Source organism: Apium graveolens, chromosome 9 (genome assembly GCF_009905375.1).
Source record: "Apium graveolens cultivar Ventura chromosome 9, ASM990537v1, whole genome shotgun sequence".
In the NCBI taxonomy this organism is placed as follows: Eukaryota; Viridiplantae; Streptophyta; class Magnoliopsida; order Apiales; family Apiaceae; genus Apium; species Apium graveolens.
In genome coordinates, this window is record NC_133655.1 from 159,097,171 (window position 1) to 159,121,259 (window position 24,089).

Here is a 24,089-nt window from a genome sequence, read left to right on the forward strand (position 1 = left end):
GCCTTTCACTCAAGACACTCTCCTCTCTCAGTCCTAAGAGTGACTGTACAACCACTAAATCTACTGCAATTGAAATAATTGAAGTTTGAAGTTGTGCAGAGATACTCGACGAATGAGTAATATCCATAGAGTGAGTGGTAATGCTATCCGACGGATAACTGCTGTTAGGCTTATCCGTCGGGCTACAATCACTACTCGATGGATGAGCAATATCCATCGAGAGAGTAGATATGAATGAGTTGGGAAGAGAAACTATTGTTGACTCTGTGCTGATTGAAGATATTTGGGGCACAGATGTCACAATAGTTTCTGAAAGAATTGGCAAGTGAGCTAACAAATCATCTAAAAGATGATGCTCACTTGTACTAGATTTTGGCTTCCCCAACAGAGTTAAAGAAGGGGAATCAGGAATTGATGTGTGTATCATATCCACATCCAGAGAGTTTGTTGGTGAGTATGGTGTATGAGGTGCTTCTATAACTAGAGATTTTGGCTGTGACTCCACATTTATTAGAGCCACATCAAACTGAATTTGAGAGAGTGCAGGGACTGTGTCTTTAGCACCAGTTTGCACTGTGTGTGTGCCCTGTGCATCCCCAGAGGTTTTAGATTTCTTCTTTCTTGTATAAGTTTGGGGTGAGCTTGTGTCCCTAACCCTTTTGGCTTGTGCTCTTGGCTGAGAGCTTTGTTCAATAACTACATCCTTTTGGGAGGATGCAGCTAGAAGTGAGCTTTTGTCCTTTTTAAGCACTGCAGTTTGTTGGGAAACTACAGTGTGGCTAGGATGGGATTCACTCAACTCTCCAACCTTATTCTTGGGGTTTCTTTGATGTTCACCCCTTCCCTCACCTAACTTACCCTCCTTCACACTCCCCTCTTTGGCTTTGGTGGATTTTTCAACTGGTATCTTTTGAGAGATACCAGAGGGGGTTTTCTTTGATTTGGTTTTGGAAATAGTAGTAGGGTTGGAGGCTTTGGTAGGCAACTATTTGGTCATTGGAACAGTTGCCATAGCTAATCCTGAATTCAAAGAAATAGTGGAGGTTGGAATAGTTGTAGGGATGGATGAACTTACCTCACTTACCTGAGGTGCCTGCATTATAGGAAAGTAGAACATTGGCACATCCTTGTGATGATTGGCCCTGTTCAAATCTACAATGAGTCTTCTCTCTTGAACCCAACAATCCAGTTTGTTGTTAGGGTTCTCAAGCACAATCTCTTCACAGAGGTGGTTAGCCAATAACATGAAAAATCTAGCATAATACACATTTTTACCTCTTTTAGCTAACTCACCCAATTTAAAATCTAACTCAAATAGGACAAGGTCACTGAAATTGTAAAATTTATATGTAACTAGCATGTATAGCATGTTAAGCATGGAAATATTCACTAAATCAAAATTACTGATTTTTCCAGAGAAAACCTTAGTAACTACATCACACATGAAACTCCATTCCTTCCTAAGACCCATTCTCCTAATATCACTCAGTTTAGAAGTAGGAAGTGCATAATGCATAGAATTAAGCATATTGATAATATTAGTGTCATTGTGTGGTGAAGTCACATTGTTATCAGGAATTTTGAAATATGCTTTTATCACATCACTATTGATACAGAATTCATTACCTTTGATGGTTAGAGTGATGGTCTTGTCAGTAGAGTTGTAGATAGCAGTGGTCCACATCTCTTCAACAACTTCACAGAAGATTGTGGGTGATTCCAACATGGCGTAATTGAGCTTGCAATTCTTCACAAAGTCCATCATCTTGTGGTAGTCCTCTGATTGCTGAATACCCTTATTGACCAATGCAGTGAAATTGTTCTTCTCATAAATGAACCCAGTTTGAGACATAATCTTTACTACAGGTGCCATTGTTAGAGAATGAAAGCTTGAAGAGAAGGAGAATAATTGCTTGAGAGAGAATGAAATTAGAGCAGTTGAATTTGAGAATGATAAAAGAAAATAATTGCAATGAAATACGCTTTTATACTATCTCAAAAATAACTGATAAAAATAATAAAGTAAAGTAAATTAACCAATATAAATTGTCTAAAATAGCCGTTTAAAAATAAACTGTAGAAATTTCACTCATTATCAGTCGTGTAATGCTTACAAACTGTAAGTATACTCGATGAATAATGTACAGGGAATTAACGGCTCAGATTAAGACACTTCGACGGATGAGGATAAACTGTTATCCGTTGAGTCTTAAAAGATTCCAGAAAAGTAATTGATTTTCATTAGCAAATAGTATATCGACGGATGACTAAACTCGATGGATAAGGGTCATCCGTCGAGATGTAAACTTAGACTTAGCCAAAATTTCATCCAAGACTAAAAAATCAATTAAATTTCTGGCTGCATACCAACTTGTAAAATAACTCAGATAAATTTAAGAGTAATTAAGCATACCTAACTCACTTACCAACCTTGAAAAGGTGGATTCATCCAGTGGCTTGGTAAAGATATCTGCAAGTTGCTTCTCACTTGGAACAAAATGTAGTTCCACAGTACCATTCATTACATGTTCCCTTATGAAATGGTACTTGATATCTATGTGCTTTGTCCTTGAATGTTGCACTGGATTTTCAGTGATGGCAATTGCACTTGTGTTATCACAGAAAATAGGAATTCTCTCAACTTGCAAACCGTAGTCTAGCAATTGATTTTTCATCCATAAAATCTGTGCACAGCAGCTGTCAGCAGCAATATATTCAGCTTCAGCTGTAGAAGTAGAAACTGAATTCTGCTTTTTACACACAAGCTTGTTTCCTAGAAATTGACAGGTTCCTGTTGTACTCTTTCTATCAATTCTATAACCTGCATAATCTGCATCTGAATAACCAGTTAGATCAAAACCAGAATCTCTAGGGTACCAAATGCCAAGGTTTGGTGTTCCCTTGAGATATCTGAAAATTCTCTTAATAGCTATTAAGTGAGATTCTCTAGGATCAGCCTGAAATCTAGCACATAAACATGTAGCAAACATTATATCTGGCCTACTAGCTGTTAAGTACAGAAGTTAGCCAACCATGCCTCTATAACTTGAAACATTCACAGACTTTTCAGTAGTGTTTAATTCAAGCTTAGTTGCAGTGGTCATGGGAGTTTTTGCAGATGTGCAATCCATTAGATCAAACTTCTTTAAAAGATCAAAAATATATTTAGTTTGACGAATGAATATTCCATCACTAACTTGCTTAACTTGTAAACCAAGAAAGTAAGTTAGTTCTCCCATCATACTCATTTCATACTTACTTTGCATCAATTTGGCAAACTTTTTGCAAAGTTTCTCATCTGTACAGCCAAAAATAATATTATCTACATAAATTTGAACAAGTATACTAGAGCCATTAACATTTCTGAAAAATAAAGTTTTATCTACAGTACCTCTTGTGAAGTGATTTTCCAAAAGAAACTTTGATAAAGTGTCATACCAGGCTCTAGGTGCTTGCTTCAGTCCATAAAGTGCTTTCAGAAGATAATAGACATACTCTGGAAAATTTGGATCCTCAAAACCAGGAGGTTGACTGACATATACTTCTTCCTTCAAATCTCCATTCAGAAAGGCACTTTTGACATCCATTTGATAGACCTTGAAATTGGCATGGGCTGTATAGGCTAAGAAGATTCTGATGGCTTCAAGTCTTGCAACAGGAGCAAATGTTTCATTAAAATCAATTCCTTCTTGCTGACAATAGCCCTTAGCAACCAATCTAGCTTTATTCCTGACTACTATGCCATTTTCATCCATCTTATTTCTGAATACCCACTTGGTGTCTATTGGATTCTTTCCTTTAGGCTTGGGTAACAGCTTCCATACATTATACCTTTCAAATTGGTTTAGCTCCTCCTGCATAGCTAAAATCCAATCAGGATCCAATAAAGCTTCTTCTACCTTCTTTGGTTCTTCCTTTGACAGAAAGCTGATGTATAGACATTCTTCCTGAGTTGCTCTTCTTATTTGAACTCTACAAGAAACATCACCAATGATAAGCTTAGTTCTCCCATCATACTCATTAAAAGTGTAATAAATGGGTTATTACAGTCTCCCCTCCTTAAAAGGATTCCGTCCCGGAATCAAACAGAAAACAAATGGGGGTACTTTTCTAGCATTGTGCTCTCTAGTTCCCAAGTTGATTCTTCCACGTTATGATTCTGCCATAGTACTCTGACTAGCTTGATCACTTTGTTCCGAAGCACCTGCTCCTTCTTATCCATAATCCTTACTGGCTTCTCCACGTAAGTTAGATCTGACTGCATATCCACCTGCTCGTACTCCACTATGTGTCTGGCATCCCAATGATACCTCCTTAGCATTGACACATGGAACACATTATGAACTTGTTGCAAATTAGGGGGTAGGGCTAGCTCGTAAGCTAACTTTCCAATCCGTCTTAATATCTCAAAAGGTCCAATGTATCTTGGGCTTAGTTTTCCTTTCTTTCCGAACCTCATTAATCCCTTCCAAGGGGATACTTTCAACAGTACTAAGTCCCCTACTTCATATTCCTTGTCCTTTCGGGCTAGGTCTGCATATTTCTTCTGTCTATCTTGGGCTGCTACAAGTCGCCCTCTGATAAGATCCACTATATCTTTGGTCCTTTGGACCACTTCGGGTCCGAGCATCTTCCGCTCTCCTACTTCATCCCAGTATAAGGGAGATCGACACCTTCTTCCGTACAGGGCCTCATAAGGCGGCATTCCGATGCTAGCATGAAAGCTATTGTTATAAGAAAACTCGATCAACGGCAAGTGATCATCCCAACTTCCTTTAAGGTCTATTGCACAGACTCTCAACATATCTTCTAGTATCTGGATGGTCCTTTCACTCTGTCCATCCGTCTGGGGATGGTACACGGTACTCATATTTAACTTGGTCCCCACACACTCCTGAAAGCTCCTCCAAAATCTGGAGTTGAACCTGGGGTCTCGGTCTGAGACAATGGATGCTGGGACTCCATGTCGCGTCACTATTTCCTTAAGGTAAATGTCCACCAGTCTATCGACTGTGTATCTCTCATTGATAGGAATGAAATGAGCTGACTTTGTCAGTCGGTCTATAATTACCCAAATGGCATCGTGATTGGCTTTCGTCCTTGGCAAGCCTACAACAAAATCCATCGCTATCTGTTCCCATTTCCATTCGGGAATCTCCAGGGGTCGCAAAAGTCCACTGGGTCTCTGGTGCTCTGCCTTTACTCTTTGGCAAGTCAAACACTTGTTTACCCATTCTGCTACGTCCCTCTTCATGTTGGGCCACCAGTAATATTCCTTCAAATCCCTATACATCTTAGTACTTCCCAGGTGAATGGAATACCTTGAACTATGGCTTTCATCCTAAATCTCATCTTTAAGTTCTTGAACATTCGGAACCCAAATTCGGTAGGAGTACCTCATTATCCCTTTATCATCTTTCTCAGTATGGATCTCCTCTCCAGTCATTGACTCTCTGCCTTCATTCATTATTTTCTCCTGGCACAATCTGATCTTTTCCAATAACTCTGGCTGCATTGAGATCTCAAAAAGCTTTTCAGTTCCGGTTCCGGTTACCTTTACTTCTATTTCCATTCTCTCAAAATCCCTTATCAACTCTTCCGAAGTCGTTATCATTCTGAGTCTTTCCTTTCTACTAAGGGCATCAGCCACCACATTGGCTTTCCCTGGATGATAGAGAATCTCACAATCATAGTCCTTGATTAGTTCTAACCATCTCCTCTGGCGCATGTTGAGCTCTTTCTGCGTAAATATGTACTTGAGGCTCTTATGGTCTGTGAAAATCTCGCACTTCTCTCCATACAAGTAGTGCCTCCAAATTTTTAAAGCAAATACTATTGCCGCGAGCTCAAGGTCATGAGTAGGATATCTAACCTCGTATTCCTTCAGTTGTCTCGACGCATACGCAATAACTTTACCGTGCTGCATAAGCACACATCCTAATCCTTTGTGCGACGCGTCACTATATATCACAAAATCTCCTTTTCCGTCCGGCAATGCCAATACCGGAGCCGTTATCAACCTTTTCTTTAATTCCTGAAAACTGTTCTCGCATTTCTCCGTCCATTCAAACTTCTCTGTCTTACGAGTAAGTCGTGTCAAAGGGGCTGCGATCTTCGCAAAGTCCTGAACAAATCTACGATAGTAGCCGGCCAATCCTATGAAACTCCTTACCTCTGTGGGTGTGGTTGGCCTTTCCCAATTTGAGACCGCCTCTATCTTGGAGGGGTCGACCAATACTCCTTCTTTATTGATCACATGTCCTAAAAACTGTACTTCATTCCGCCAGAATTCACACTTCGAGAATTTGGCATATAACTGCTCCTCTCTGAGTATTCCTAGAGCTATCCTCAAATGCTCTGCATGTTCTGCCTCAGTCCTTGAGTAGATCAAAATATCATCGATAAAAACTATCACACACTTGTCCAAGTACTTCTTAAATACTCTATTCATTAAATCCATGAAAGCCGCTGGGGCATTGGTTAATCCAAAGGACATTACCAAGAACTCATAATGCCCATACCTGGTATGGAACGCTGTCTTGGAAATATCTTCGGGTTTAATCTTTAGTTGGTGATATCCAGTTCTCAGGTCGATCTTGGAAAAATAAACAGCATCCTTTAGCTGGTCGAACAGATCGTCTATTCTAGGTAATGGGTACCTGTTCTTTATGGTTAGCTTGTTCAACTCTCGATAGTCTATGCACAACCTCATGCTCCCATCTTTCTTCTTAACAAATAAAACTGGTGCTCCCCACGGAGACACACTGGGTCTTATCATACCCTTATCCAAGAGTTCCTGTAATTGGATAGCTAGTTCCTTCATTTCTAATGGGGCTAACCGGTAAGGTGCTTTTGAAACTGGCGCCGTCCCTGGGGCCAACTCAATAGCAAATTCAATCACTCTATCGGGTGGTAATCCCGGAAGGTCTTGGGGGAATACATCTTCAAATTCGTTGACTACTGGAATATCTTGTAAGTTGGGCACCTCCTTCTGCGTGTCCACCACATAGGCTAGGTAGGCCTCACTTCCTTTTCGTAGCATCCTTTTGGCCTGAGCCATAGTCAAAAATTTCTGCGTCTGCCTCTTTCCTCTAAATATAACTTCTTTCTTCCCGGGGATATTTAACTTAACTTTCTTCCCTTTACAGTCTATCTGAGCATCGTTGCTAGATAGCCAGTCCATTCCCAAAATCACATCAAACTCCCCTAATTTAAAAGGAATCAGATCAACACTGAAAGATTGCTCCCCTATGCCTATCTCACAGGCGGGGTGAATCTGGTTAACAAGAATAATTTCATGATTGGCTATTTCTACTTGTAAGGGTTCTATCAAGGGTTCAGCCTTAAGTCTTAACTTACGCGCAAGGTCCTTTGATATAAAAGATTTAGTTGCTCCCGAATCAAATAAAACATTTGCACTGACTGAATTTAGAGAAAGGGTACCTGCTATCACATCTGAATCTTTCATAGCATCCTGGACTGTCATGTTGAAAGTCCTCGCAGTAGGTAGCTTATTGGAAGCAGCCCTGCTTGCTCCCGAAGCTGCTGGTTTGTTCATTGGGCATTCCCTCTTCCAATGACCTGGGCGTCCGCACTGATGACAAGTGGCGGTTGGAATGACGGCAGGGGTTGATGATGGGCACTTATTTGAGTAGTGGCCTTCCCGACCGCACTTAAAACAGGTTACTGGCTTTCCTTTACACTCCCCAGTGTGATTCCTTCCACATATGTTACAGGCTGGCAATGGGGGTCGAGACTGGTTGGAATAGGACATTCTTGACTTCTGGCCGCCCTGGCTCACACTCACACTCATTGGCCGCTTAAACCCAGTGTTCCTTCCTGGTAGGGACACTGCTCCTCGATTAAATCTAGTTGGGAAGCTCCTTCCTGCGGAACCTCCACCCATGCTCATACTTTTCCTCTTTATTCCTTTCTTCTCTCTTTCCTTCTGCATCTGTTCACTTCCGACTTCTACAATCGTTGTCTTTTGCACCAGAGTGGCATAGTCCGTAAGCTCAAGGATTGCCACCCTATTCTGAATCCACGGTTTCATTCCCTGCTGAAACCTCCTAGCTTTCTTTTCCTCGGTGCTCACAAACTCCGGCACAAACCTTGATAACTCAGTAAATTTCGCTTCGTACTCTGCTACAGACAAGTTATTCTGCTTTAGCTCCAAGAACTTGAGCTCCATCTGGTTTTCCATAAACCTCGGGAAATACTTTCCCAGAAACAACTGACTAAATCTCTCCCAGGTTATAATAGCATCTGTCTCCATGTTTTTCTTGGCCTCCCACCAGTAGTTAGCTTCTCCTTTCAGAAGGTAGGTAGCAAATACAGTCTTCTGTGCCTCATCGGTACTCAAAATCTCAAAAGATTTCTCCATTTCCTTTAACCATGCCCTTGCCTCAACTGGGTCGGCTGATCCGTGGAACTCAGGGGGCTTAAGGGACTTAAAAGCCCTGAAAGAGTTTGCCACTGCATTGTTACTTCCTTGAGGGGGTGGGTTGGGTTGACGTTCCAAATTCTGCCTTAAGAGTTGCATGAACTGGCCCATGGGATCCATGCCTGGGTTTGGTACTGGTTGCTCAACCTTGGTTTCTCCTTCTTCAGCCTCTATCTCAAATCCCTCAACATCATATGTTTCCTCTTCCTCTTCATACAGGGAGTCATCCTGTTCCACATAATCCTCATCTTCCTCTTCACTGTGTTCCTGGTTCCTATCATCCTGGTTATGGCTTCCCTGGTCCTCAGATCCAGGGTTCGCCCTAGTTCCAATCTTTCTTGGCGGCATGATTCTGATAATAAAAAAAAATTATTGGGAAAATTCAACGTTAGGTCACAATCATATACAACATTGTGCCTTGCACAGCTCTTATAATGGGGAGAACGTATATCACAATTCTATTATTTTAAGAAAGTTCTAATACGAAGTGCAGTAATAATAATGATAAAACAGTGATCCCGTCACTATGGAACTGAACCGAAAGGAAACAAATATATACATAATGCGAGAAATACATAGTTTGATCTGGTCAAAAATACAACAGTGCTACAGTCATCTGTCCCAAAAGTGATACACAAGAGTCTATCTGTCTAGTCAGAAAAAGGGATGCTATATACAAGTCGACTATCCCGGAAAATTGGCTCTTACTAAGGCCTCGGCTAACTAGACAACTAGACTATTCCATCATCAATCCTGAATCACACACCGGAGCGGGTCAGCTCTCAAACCCTTTCCATCGCACGATGGAAGATATAGTCGGCCTGCCGCCTGGAGATCCTACCATGCCTGCCCCCTGGAGCGATCTGAGCCTCGCTCGGGATGTGAGCTCTATCCCCGTAAGCTCCCTCCTCAAGGATCGGGGTATAGAAGCCCTAGTCTCATAAGCTCGGGTACGCCTACCCGCCCTCTCTGCATCCAACTCCCTCCTGGCCTCATCTAGTCGGCCCTCGGCAACAGCCACTCGGGTCCTCAATACATCCTGAACATATCCATGAGCTAACGAAGACTGCCTGTGGGCAGGGTCAAGAGGTGGTGAATCCGGAGCCGCTGAGGGTGCCTCCTCGGTCTGCCTAGGCTCAGAAGTATGGGTCTCTGAGCTGTCATCATCAGGAATCCAAGATAGTGGTGGAGGGGTAGGGGCTCTGACCACCGGAAGTGTGGGTAATGGGATACCAGCATACACTACCATAGGTCCAACACGCTCCTCAGCTACTGGGACCTCATCCGGGTCCTCCTCATCTGGAATAGCAATAACCTCTGTCTCTGACTCCTCTGAGGGGTCCTCCTCATCTGAAATAGCAATGACCTCCGTCTCTGACTCCTCTGAGGGGTCCTTCTCATCCTCCTCCATCTCAGGCTCCTCCTGATCCTCAACATCTAGCAATGCCTCATCATGCTCATGCTCGAACATCTCAGGGTCCTCTATCTCAGGCGCCTACACATTAAACGAGCTAAGTTACTATCATGATACTTATAAGGGTTCCCGTAAGGGTTTTAACTGTCAGCACTACTTTAAGTAGTCCGACCATGAACTTGGCAAGAGTTCTTATTATCTTTGTGAGTTTGTTATTATATCGACGCATCATCTCTGAGGTTTATAACGCTTAGCTCTGATACCATTTCTGTAACACCCCCAGATCCGGGGTCGGGGATCCGGGTCGTCACGGTCTTGCTTTCCACAATATCACTTCACTTAATTAATAATAATAACCTTATGCTGTGACCCCACACTAACACACACCACAACCCGTTATAGTCTCAGAGATGAAATTGAAATAAGTACAAGTCTTTGAATCCACCATTTAACAGTTATTACAACCCAAAATGATTACTTGATAAATTTACAGTTAATTGCCATTATCTGCCACAAGTTATAATTATACATAATTTGATTCTCAAAAGTAGATGGTCTGAACTACAATAGATCTACCTCTGCAGCTATAGCAGCTACAACATCATCGGGAAGATGCGGGACGCTTCCCACGCGCTTGCGCTGGGTCTGCTGGAGTCTGGCCATCTCTCCTAACTGTTGTTGTGTTATGAAGAAATAAAGCAAGAGTGAGCCTTACAGCTCGCAAGATAATACATAGTGATAACGATAATATAAGTATCTAAATGGATACTTACTAGAATCTCTATCATGTGTAAGATAATTACTTACTAGATATAAGTAAAAACAAGGAATGAAGTTACCAATACTTCACTACACTTATATCATTTATAAAGCTACTTGAACTACCACCGTTCAAAGTATTATAAGTTTTAAGAAAAACATCCCATAGATGAGACCACAAGTTAAGACTTGAATAGATTCAATCTTTGAAATATTATTGAATGAAAAAAAAAGTTACGAGATACTTTATTTAGTCCTGATATATATATATCCACATATATATCTCTTTAAACATTTCCTGGAACCTCTGTTATGTAAAGTATGAACAGAGTTTGAAACATCCAATGAATTTTGGAAAGGAAAAGAATTTTGGCATAAACCAGATATCTTGCTGATCAGGCAAAGATACCAATAAGTAACCTTTTCTACTAGTAGATGGATGAATCCCCCACCGGTCATCACCCTGGCCTCATAAGGACCTTGTGCTGGACCGCCACCCGGCCTCTTACGCGTTGATGGACTGCCACCCAGCCACTTACACATTAATAGACCGTACCCCGGCCTGTCGCTTATGCCGACTCAATTAGATGGGCTTACTTCCCGAACATTGGGCAAGTAATCAATTCATTTACCAAAACTGCAACCTCGTTGCGAATATAAAATACACCACAGAGCCGGATTTCCCCAGGTTTTGAGCGAGTATTTAAATCCCCTTAAAAAAGGAAGATCTTAAATATAAAAATGAGTTTTGGGATCCGCTCTGACTTTAAAAATCATTTTGAAGACTCGAAAACACTTTATAGAGTGTTTGGAGTAAAGCTGATTTAATGAAGTAAATCAGTCCCCAGAATATTTAGAAAATGACTGAATATTATTATTTAAATAATATTCCCATAAAGAATAATCTTTATAAAAATAATTGAAGTAGAAGTATTAAACTTATACTTGAAACGAGTATTAAATAACCAAAGATATACTTATATGAAAGTATTATCTTTATTTGAATAATCGAAAATAAGTTTGATTATTAACACCTTATTCTTTAATAAAATAAAGAATATATTTCAGTAATAAGCGGAGTCATAATACCTCTAATGAATATTATAAATAATATTCATTAAATAAAATAAAGGAGTCATACATCCTCAAATGAATATTCAAATAATATTCAATTAATAAAATAAAAGGAGTCATAAGCCCTCGAATGAATATTCAAGATAATATTCATTAATAAAATAAAGTTATCGAATAAACCTTATTCGATTAATAGTTTTGAAAACTATAACCATATATATATATAAATATATATATATATATATATATAAAATCTACTCGGGATCCTCGACTCCCGGTTTTAGAAAATATTTTCACCTTTGGGTCCCTATACTAAGGGTATATGCAAGTTACCGCTATCCTCTAGCATATGTTTTATGCAACTATAAGCATTTGAACCAACAGATATATAAATCAAGAATATGAAACAGGCATGCATATATACCATATCACATGCTACAATATAACGCAAGAATTTGCTAATAACCAAGATGCATTTATCGCAAGATCATGCATATACACATATTCATCACAACAACAGTATAACGGATAGAATACTTGCCTGAGCGACTTGGGGTGATAAAAGGCTCGGGACGAGTCTGGTAACCTATAAACAACAAGTAAGTTGGAATTAAACCAAAATCACTTGTAAATCTATACTTTAACTAACTTAGACTCTAACGCTTGTTTTGCGCTCACTGATTCGCTTAAGTCACTCGGGTACCCTCGGCTCCACCATTTTTAATAATTTAACCTTTACGAGTTTTAAAGCGATTCCTTCGCGAGTGTCTTACCAACTGCCTAACACACTTACCATTTCATACATTAATTAACCCTTTTCGGTCTTTAACCTATGTTTCAAAGTAAGGCGAGGGGAAAAGTTTCGTTCGCGAAACGCCGTTACTTGAAACGGTCGTTTCTCCTAAACCGTGCATCGGAATCGAATGAACTACATATCAAAACGAAGCTCGTAACATGAGCTATCTAAACATGGCAGTGGTCATAAACTAGCAGGGGGTTCTCGGGTCCTAATGCTATGCACAAAAACAGTCCAAAGAAAATCGGACGTTACGACGGCTATGTTTACGCGATTTCCAATATTTTAAACCATTCAAAACCATTCCAAATCAACCTCAAATCCAACATACAACCAACATCCATCCTTATCTCATCATAACAATCCCAACCAATTCAATTTAATCATTCATACTTATGCCTAAACTTAACTTTAATCATACTTAAGTTCTTTTAAATCAAAACCATAACATTTACCATTCCATTTTACTACCATTCCAAATCCCAAACTCTAAATCACAACAACAAGCTACAATATCATCCTACTAATCAAAATCATCTTATAATATATAGGAACCTAGGGTTTGGAGATGGTATACCTTCCTTGAAGTGGTGGGAGGAGCTAGGAAGCCTTAAGAAGCTTTGAGAAGTCTTAAGAATGCTTGGATCTTCAAGAAAAACAAGAAAAATTTCAAGTTAAAAACTTGAAAACACTATTCATTGTCTTCTTCTTTGATTAAATGAAGAAGATTGAGAAGGAATTAATGGCTTAAACTCATGATATAGTCCTAACTAAGCATGAAGATGATTAGGGAATTATCTTACCAATTTAGGAGGCTTGGATCTTGAGTTTTGAAATTCTTTGCCTTTAAAATGCTAAAAAGCCGAGAGCTCTTCAAGAACAAGCCTTGGTTGCTTTTTGATTTTTGATGAAAATGATTTTACTTGGCTTGGTTGATTTGTTTTTGTGTTTGCTTTAGTCAATTACCTTCTTGCCCTTGAATTTGTGTGGTTCTCATTCAACCACACCTCCTTCCTTCCCATGTCATGCTTGTGTCATCCTCATGATGTCATCCTCCCTTCCTTGTCCTCTTTCTATTGGTTGGATGACATCATTCCCACTAATCCCTTTGATTAACTTCCTAATCGTTTGCCTAATGACCGCTGATCTGTTATACGGTTCGCTTAACTTTCGTTCTCGTTTATCGTTTGAAGGATCATACCCGGGATCTTATTACTTAGGTTCCCTTAACCTTTCTCAATACATTATATTCCTTTTTATGATCCTCTATTATAATCCTTTAATTTAAATCCTTTTTATCCTGTTACCTTATACTCAATTCTCTCCGTATCTTGTGGATTTCCGGGAAAAACCAAAGTGTTCGGAATTGGATTCTGACGATCTTTACATACACTTATATACTACATAGAGTACTAATAATATCCCAGAATATCCATAACAGAACCCCTACATAGTGTGGCGTGAAAAGTTTTCTCATTCAGCTAAAACACTATTCACAAGGGTTACAAAAAGTTGAAAATTTTGGGGTTATTACATAAGGGTTATTGTCAGCAAGAAGGAATAGATTTTGATGAAACTTTTGCTCATGTTGCAAGACTTGAAGCCATCAGAATCTTCTTAGCCTATGCAGCCCATGCCAATTTCAAGGTCTATCAAATGGATGTCAAAAGTGCCTTTCTAAATGGAGATTTGGAGGAAGAAGTGTATGTTAGTCAACCTCCTGGTTTTGAAGATCCAAATTTTCTAGAATATGTCTATTATCTTCTGAAAGCACTTTATTGACTGAAGCAAGCACCTAGAGGCTGGTATGACACTTTATCAAAGTTCCTTTTGGAAAATCATTTCACAAGAGGTACTGTAGATAAAACTTTATTTTTCATAATGTTAATGGCTCTAGTATACTTGTTCAAATCTATGTAGATGATATTATTTTTGGCTCTACAGATGAGAAACTTTGTAAAAAGTTTTCCAAATTGATGCAAAGTAAGTATGAAATGAGTATGATGGGAGAACTAACTTACTTTCTTGGTTTGCAAGTTAAGCAAGTTAGTGATGGAATATTCATTAGTCAAACTAAATATATTTTTGATCTTTTAAAGAAGTTTGATCTAATGGATTGCACATCTGTAAAAACTCCCATGGCCACTGCAACTAAGCTTGAATTAAACACTACTGAAAAGTCTGTGGATATTTCAAGTTACAGAGGCATGGTTGGCTCACTTCTGTACTTAACAGCTAGTAGGCCAGATATAATGTTTGCTACATGTTTATGTGCTAGATTTCAGGCTGATCCTAGAGAATCTCACTTGATAGCTATTAAGAGAATTTTCAGATATCTCAAGGGAACACCAAAACTTGGCATTTGGTACCCTAGAGATTCTGGTTTTGATCTAACTGGTTATTCAGATGCAGATTATGCAGGTTGTAGAATTGATAGAAAGAGCACAACAGAAACTTGTCAATTTCTAGGAAACAAGCTTGTGTCCTGGTTCAGTAAAAAGCAAAATTCAGTCTCTACTTCTACACCTGAAGCTGAATATATTGCTGCTGGCAGTTGCTGTGCACAGATTTTATGGATGAAAAATCAATTACTAGACTATGGTTTGCAAGTTGAGAGGATTCCTATTTTCTGTGATAACACGAGCGCAATTGCCATCACTGAAAATCCAGTGCAACATTCAAGGACAATTCATATAGACATCAAGTACCATTTTATAAGGGAACATGTGATGAATGGTACTGTGGAATTACATTTTGTTCCAAGTGAAAAGCAACTTGCAGATATCTTTACCAAGCCACTGGATGAATCCACCTTTTCAACGTTGGTAAGTGAGTTAGGTATGCTTAATTACTCTTAAATTTATCTGAGTTATTTTACAAGTTGTAATGTAGCCAGAAATTTAGTTGATTTTTAAGTCTTGGATGAAATTTTGGATAAGTCAAAATTTGCATCTCGACGGATGACCCTTATCCATCGAGTTTAATCATCCGTCGATATACTACTTGCTAATAAAAGTCAATTATTGTTCTGGAATACTTTATGTCTCGACGGATATCAGTTTTTCCTCATCCGTCGAATTGTCTAAATCTCAGCCGTTAATTCCCTAAATATTATCCATCGAGTATACTTACAGTTTGTAAGCATTACACGACGGATAATGGGTGGAATTTTTTTTTCAGTTTACTTTTAAACGGCTATTTTAGACAATTTCTATTGGTTAATTTACTTTTCTTTATTGTTTTTATCAGTTATTTTTGAGATAGTATAAAAGCTTATTTCATTCCAATTGTTTTCTTTTATCATTCTCAAATTCAACTGCTTTTATTTCATTCTCTCTCAAGCAAATATTCTCTTTCTCTTCAAGCTTTCATTCTCTAACAATGGCACCTGTAGTCAAGATTATGTCTCAAACTGGGTTCATTTATGAGAAGAACAACTTCATTGCTTTGGTCAATAAGGGTATTCATCAATCAGAGGACTATCACAAGATGATGGACTTTGTGAAGAATTGCAAGCTAAATTACACCATGCTGGAGTCACCCACAATCTTCTGTGAAGTAATTGAAGAGATGTGGACTACTGCTATCTACAACTCTACTGACAAGACCATCACTCTAACCATCAAAGGTAATGAGTTATGTATCAATAGTGATGTGATAAAAGCATGTTTCAAAATTCCTGATAATAATGTGACTTCACCACACAATAACACTGATATTATCAATATGCTTAATTCCATGCATTATGCACTTCCTACTGCTAAACTAAGTGATATTAGGAGATTGGGTCTTAGGAAGGAGTGGAGTTTCTTGTGTGATGTGGTTACTAAAGTTTTCTCTGGAAAAGTCAGTAATTTTGATTTAGTGAACATTTTCATGCTTAACATGCTATACATGCTAGTTACAGACAAATTTTATAATTTCAGTGACCTTGTCTTGTTTGAGTTAGGTTTTAAACTAGGTGAGTTAGCTAAAAGAGGAAAGAATGTGTATTATGCTAGATTTTTCATGTTACTGGCTAACCATCTATGTCAAGAGATTGTGCTTGAAAATCCAAACAACAAACTGGCTTGTTGGGTTCAGGAGAGAAGACTCATTGCAGATTTGAACAGAGCCAACCATCACAGGGACATATACCTATCATCTTTAGAACATGTGGTCTAACCGAATATCATTTTCCCGTTAATGTGCCTTATTATTGTCAAATCTTTCTGACGAGCCTATCCTTCAAACATCTTTTGAAGGTGCTTAATCATATCATAAGCATCATTATGCTCTTGTTACTACTAAATCTCAGCACTCATAATTACAAGCATGAGACATGCAACATCAGTTGCATAATTAATTTACTTCTGGGAAGCATTTTGTTCTGCACATGTTTCATTCTCAGGTAGAAGAAATAAGGGAGGGGTTTGAGTGACTTCCTTGAACCTGAGGACAATCCTCAAGTTCCCATGTCAATTGAGGAAATTATTTCATGTAAGCTTATGCTTCTCAAGGACTATTACATAGAGAAGTTGTTAGTCCCTTAACAATATAGCAAGAATTACAGAATGGGGGTTGAATGGAATTCTTGAACCTTTTTCTTAAAATAAAAATGTTCGAACTCGAATACAAATATAAGTGTTTTGATTAGCACAATGCGGAATAAAAACTTAAGTGAATCAAAACATAAGTAATTAAAAACAAGAGTCTTTAAAAACTTTCTGGTGGATTTAAACAATTCCACCAGAGATATATATTATATCGAGAGAACTCTGTGTGCAAAAATGCTCACAGCTGCTTACAAACTTGAACTACTGAGAATACAGAGAAATGCTAATAATTCTGCTTACAAATGTTTCTCACTTTTTGTATCTCAGATCTTAGTTTCTATTTACTACTTCTTGGTTTATATATTACCAAGATTACAAAGTCAAAAGATAGAATCATTATAAAAACTATCGGGTCTAATGCTTTGTTACTTTGTTCTCTATTACCCGGTTAATAGGCTTCCCCATTCCATTCGCATACATCCTGACGCATGTGACCAGTTGTCACTGTCAACTGATGTTTGAATTCTTTATCCGTTTAGTACATGATCATCCGTCGACTTTAGGATCATCCGTTGATGGCCTCATTGATCATCCGTCGACTGCTATATAAAACATCCGTTGATAGCCATTTGATCATCCATCGATGGCTTTGTTAATCATCCGTCGGTAGCTATTTTGGCACTTGACTTCAATTCATTTATGCAGAATTACAAGACATCATCTATGTACAATTAATCAACCTATTCTACATATCTAGTTAAAGTCAAAATGACTTATATGCTACTACAGAATCTATACAAAGGTGTATGCAGAAATGTGCTACAGACTCATTATTACATAAGCTGCTCACTCGATGGATAATAAGTCATCATCCGTCGGGACTATAATGAGTTATCCGTCGGGACTATAATTCTTATCCGTCGAGTGCTACATTATTTCACTAAGTAAAATCTACTTAGGTGTTTTGTTTATGAAATCATCAAGTACACAACATAAGTTATTTCTATTATTTGTCATTTGATATCTACAATATTAAAGTGCATAAAATGACTTAGTCTACAGATGATCATTAAATTATGTTCAAGTGATTATTCATATATATATATTCATAATATATATCTCCCACTATTTTTATCAAATCAATAGCCCTAACTATTAATTCGGAAAAAATATCTTTTATATCCTTTCAAGTGAGCCAAGATCCATATTTCACCATGCGTTAGGTCAGCTTTGGCTTTTCTCCTAAAACATGATTATTTAGGTAGACAACATTTGTCAATTATATCAACTATCTAACTCTTGGATAGCTTGGTGGAACAACATTTGTTCATATATATCTAATAAATCTTGCCAAACTCTATGCCTCTAAGTTCACAATCCTATTGTGATAACTTAGTTAAGTCAAACCCAATAGTCAAAAAGTATCAATATACTTCAACACATCTCCCACGATAGATAGGAGTACTTTGCTTTGGCGAACTCACTCCTGGTCGATCTAGGGGTTAATGCATTGGACTCATTAGAAGGAATCTGATCAACTTAATATTAACTTTAGGGTTTTGTTAATTTTAAAATGATCATGATCTTATCATAAAGAGATTCCCAATTTTTTCTTGAATAAAATACTTCAAATAATTATTCGTCAATGTTTTGATTTCCAGGTAGTGAGGGAGTCATAACGGTCTCGCTTAAAACCCACAACCTTACAAGTTCAATGAATTCGCTTTTGACAAAATTGCCCCATGTCAAAAATAAAGAAAATTTATATTTTATTCCGTATTTCATAAACACGAGAATCTCATAATTGTCTGTTCATTTTAAAATCTTGAATCATTACAGATTTTATCTTGTTTAGCAAGCATGGCATGGGTGTCGTATCTAATACATACATCCTTAATCTAATTAAGCATGCATCTTTATAAACTACTCTACACATTCATTCATCATATGCACATATATATGTAAAGTGCAATAAATAAACGTGGTTGGTTATGGCTTCATCCTATGTGATCTTTATCAAGCTAATGACAAAGATCTAGGTCAATCTAAGGTGGAAAATAAATATAGGCTAACTATTACATGTCTTCTTTCTTGTATTGCTTCCTTGCATGGCCTCTGTGTGGGATTATCCTTGATCTTCAAATCTTCATGTCTTCATGTACATTATAAGAATGAAATATGAAAACTAATCTAATGAACTTACAAGAAGAACTCGAGTTACATTCGAGATTCAAAAATTACAGTATTAAACGACATGCGAGCCGAATTTAAAAACCAAAACCATTAACCTAAGGTCATAAACCATAACCATCCACCATGCTCAATTAACACAAAATAACATGTTAAAACATATAATATGATCTTAACATATCATACCCTCATGATATAATCATAAAAACCAAATATTAAATAAATCAGAAAATTCGAAGTTAAATCTGATAACATTAAATCACAGATTACAGGGCCTAAACGATATCAAACGTCTTACAAATCAGTCGTTGATAGCCTAAGCTATCAGTTACATTCAGACGCTCGATTCCATATGAAATAGCGTATTATTTCGCCAAAATCGGACACCAGACACAGATTTCAGCATATCCGCTACATCCGATTCAGAATCGTATCAAATACAATTCTTATAATTAGAACAAACACAAAACATGTATATATCAGTATATATACAGATTATATAATCATCATATGATTATACAACTCTCATGAATATCATATATTCAAAAATTATATATACACACGCATATATAAACATAACAATATGTAAAACATACAAAATCACATACATAACAGTCATGAAATATTGTATACATGTTGGGTTTCGAGCACTTTTCGCAAGTAGCTATGATGCCATTGTTGAGTTTCGAGCACATAAAAGCAACGGAAACAATAATTAAAAATGTGAAAACCTATAATTTTCGAAACCCACCGCAGGATCCATGCGAAAAACATATATTTAATTCGTAGATCGGATTGTTTACCTTAATAAGCTTTACCAATTGGTTGACTAATGGAGATCCAAAGCTTGTTCAATCACCACGCATCCCGCTCTCGCGATCTACGCTCTATCGGTATCCACACGAATGCTTGAACTCAAGGATTGAATGTGTACTAGCATAAACTCGTTTCTTCTTGCTCTCTCCATCTTCTCCTTTGGTGGCTAGGGTTTTAGTAAAAGTCGTGCTTGCAAAATTAGCCATATAAGAGATATTATATAGAGAGTAGAAAAACGAATTATAACTCTTAACTAATTAGGAGTTATTACTAATTCGAAATTTATATTTGTATTATAATTAAGTCTCGCTTAATTATTTAACAAATAAATTTCATAATTAATATTAGTAAATTCGAATATCAATATTTATCTAATTAATTAATTCATACTTAATTAATATTATAAATAATTCGAATTACTTTAATATAATTTAAATCCAATTTAAATTAAATAATTCTTCAAGCATTCTTAGTGTGTGACCCTATAGGTTATTATTACGTTGGCAATGAATTTTAAATCTAATTTAAAATCGTAAACAATGAGCGACATCTAGTAATACATAATTGCTACCCAAGTAATAATAATTGAATCGGTGATCGATTAAAACTTTCATGAATAATGTAAAATGTAATATAATCCCTTTAACCACATATTATAAATTAAACTAGAGGCATGTAATGTGTCATCCTCATCAATGTTTAATCTAGGTTTCCTTGATCAATGAGTAGACTATCATATCAAATCAACATTTGAGCGTGGCCACGCATTTCATAGTCTAGCTCACACAAGAGGCCAATAATATCACTCCTAAAATAGGAGGGTTAAATCTCATCTAGATCATTCATATTCTCATATAGAAATATAATGACTTCAGGTCTAAGGACCATTACATGATTATCACTGTGAGAATTACTTATGACACAATAGACATGTAGAATCTCATATCGGGTCTGTCCAGCACCATGTACATATACATATGCCCGTGTCTTTGACTTTAGTATCACTATACCTATGATCAAAGAGATGTGATCATCAGTCAACAAACACACTAGTCTTAATGCATTATTATTGTCCCTTAATGATAATACTCGACTAGGGACCTTTAGGAATATTGATACTATTTTCATAATCTCATTTCTAAGTCATGTACTTAGAAATATAAAATTGCATATCATATTCCAAGGACATTTATTAATCTAACATTTATATCACAGTATATTAAGGATTTAATAAATTATAAAGATAATAATCGATAGAACATAAACATTAATAATCCTAATGTCTTAAACTAAAACATCATAGTGTTGTCTTTAGGGCACAAACACTAACAGTTTTTGCAGATGTGCAATCCATTATATCAAACTTCTTCAAAAGATCATGAATATATTTAGTTTGACTAATGAATATTCCATCACTAACTTGCTTAACTTGTAAACCAAGAAAGTCAGTTAGTTCTCCCATCATGCTCATTTCATACTTACTTTGCATCAATTTGGCAAATTTTTTGAAAAGTTTTTCATCTGTAGAACCAAATATAATATCATCTACATAGATTTGAACAAGTATACTAGAGCCATTAACATTTCTAAAGAATAAAGTTTTATCAACAGTACCTCTTGTGAAGTGATTTTCCAAAAGAAACTTTGATAAAGTGGCATACCAGGCTCTAGGTGCTTGCTTCAGTCCATAAAGTGTTTTCAAAAGATAGTAGACATATTCTGGAAAATTTGGATCTTCAAAACCAGGAGGTTGAATGACATAGACTTCCTCCTCCAAATCTCCATTTAGAAAAGCACTTTTGACATCCATTTGATAGACCTTGAAATGGGCATGGGCTGCATAGGCTAAGAAAATTCTGATGGCTTCAAGTCTTGCAACAGGAGCAAAATTTTCATCAAAATATATTCCTTCTTGTTGACAATAGCCCTTAGCAACCAATCTAGCTTTATTCCTGACCACTATGCCATTTTCATCCATCTTGTTTCTGAATACACCCTTGGTGTCAATTGGATTCTTTCCTTTAGGTTTGGGTACCAGCTTCCATACCTTGTTCCTTTCAAATTGGTTTAGCTCCTCCTGCATAGCTAAAATCCGATCAGGATCCAACAAAGCTTCTTCTACCATCTTTGGTTCTTCCTTAGATAGGAAGCTGCTATATAGATATTCTTCTTGAGTTGCTCTCCTTGTTTGAACTCTAGAAGATGCATCACCAATGATGAGCTCAAAAGGGTGATCTTTAGTCCATTTTCTTTGTTGAGGTAGATTAGCTCTAGATGAAGAGGGTTCATTATTGTCTTGATGTGCGACTACGTTTTGATTATTAGAAACTCCCCCTGAGTTTGTGGATCTTTGATTTGAGAAAGGGGAACTTTCTTTAGGTGATCTATTCTGACTTTCAGCTACTCTTAATATTCCGACGGATGATGCACTTTATGTCCCAACGGATGAAGTTGAATATCTCCCGACGGATAAGGCAGATTATCTCCCGACGGATGAAGGATTTTGCAACTCGACAGATGTTGAATTGTGTGCTTTAATAGTTGTAGATTTTTCTGCATTATCCTTATTCACTGTTTCTTGATCACTTTCATCATCACTGTCATCACTAACCATCTCCACATTATCAAACTTGAGGCTTTCATGGAAATCTCCATCTTGCAGTCCTTCAATCTTTTTTGTCATCAAATACAACATGTATTGATTCCATAACAATGTTGGTTCTTAGATTGTAGACCGTATATGCCTTTCCCACAACATATCCAACAAAAATTCCTTCATCTGCTTTAGCATCAAACTTCACATTTTGATCAGTTTGATTCCTCAAGATAAAACATTTGCAGCCAAAGACATGAAGAAAATTTAGAGTTGGTTTCTTATTATTAAAAAATTGGTAGGGTGTCATATACTTTGCTTGATTAACCGAAGAAATATTCTGAGTGTAGCAGGCAGTTTTCACAGCTTCAGCCCAAAAGTATGTTGGTAACTTTGATTCTTCAAGCATTGTCCTTGCAGCTTCAATAAGAGATATGTTCTTTCTTTCCACTACTCTATTTTTTTGTGGAGTTCTTGTTGCTGAAAACTCATGCATAATCCCATTCTCTTCACAAAATGATCTCATCATAGAATTCTTAAACTCAGTTCCATTGTCACTCCTAATTCTCCTTACTTTAAAATTAGGATGATTGTTGACTTGCCTTATGTAATTGATGATGATTTCACTAGCTTCATCTTTAGACTTTAGGAAATATGTCCAAGAGAACTTTGAGAAATCATCCACAATAACTAGGCAAAATCTTTTCCTTGAGATGGACAACAGATTGACTGGTCTAAATAAATCCATGTGTAGCAATTGTAAAGGTTCTTCAATTGTTGAATCAAGCTTCTTTCTGAATGATGATTTGATCTACTTTCCTTTTTGGCAGGCATCACACAATCCATCCTTAGAAAACTCCACTTGAGGAATGCCTTTAACCAGTTCTTTCTTGACAAGCTCATTCATGGTCTTGAAGTTTAGATGGGACAGCTTCTTGTGTCATAGCCAACTTTCATCTTGACTTGCTTTACTGAGAAGACAAGTGACAGATTCTGCATTAGATGAGTTGAAATCAACTAAATACACATTTCTTTTTCTCACTCTAGTGAGAACCACTTTGTTTCTCTTTTTATTTGTCACAACACAGGCTTCTGAATTGAAGGTTACTGAATTTCCCTTATCACAAAGTTGACTGATACTCAACAAATTATGCTTGAGACCATCCACTAGGGCAACCTCTTCAATGATGACATTGTCTTTTAAAATCAAGCCATATCCCACAGTATAACCCTTGTTTTCATCTCCAAAAGTAATACTTGGGCCAGCACTTTCCTTGAACTCTGTGAGCAGGGTAGAATCTCCAGTCTTGTGCCTTGAACAACCACTATCTAGATACCAAAGATTCTTTCTGTATTCCTGCACACATCAAAACCAAATCAAGTTGATTTTGGTACCCAAGTTTCCTTGGGTCCTGCCTTATTAGCTTTCTTCTTTGGTTTTTTAGGTTTAATTTCATTTGACTTGGGAA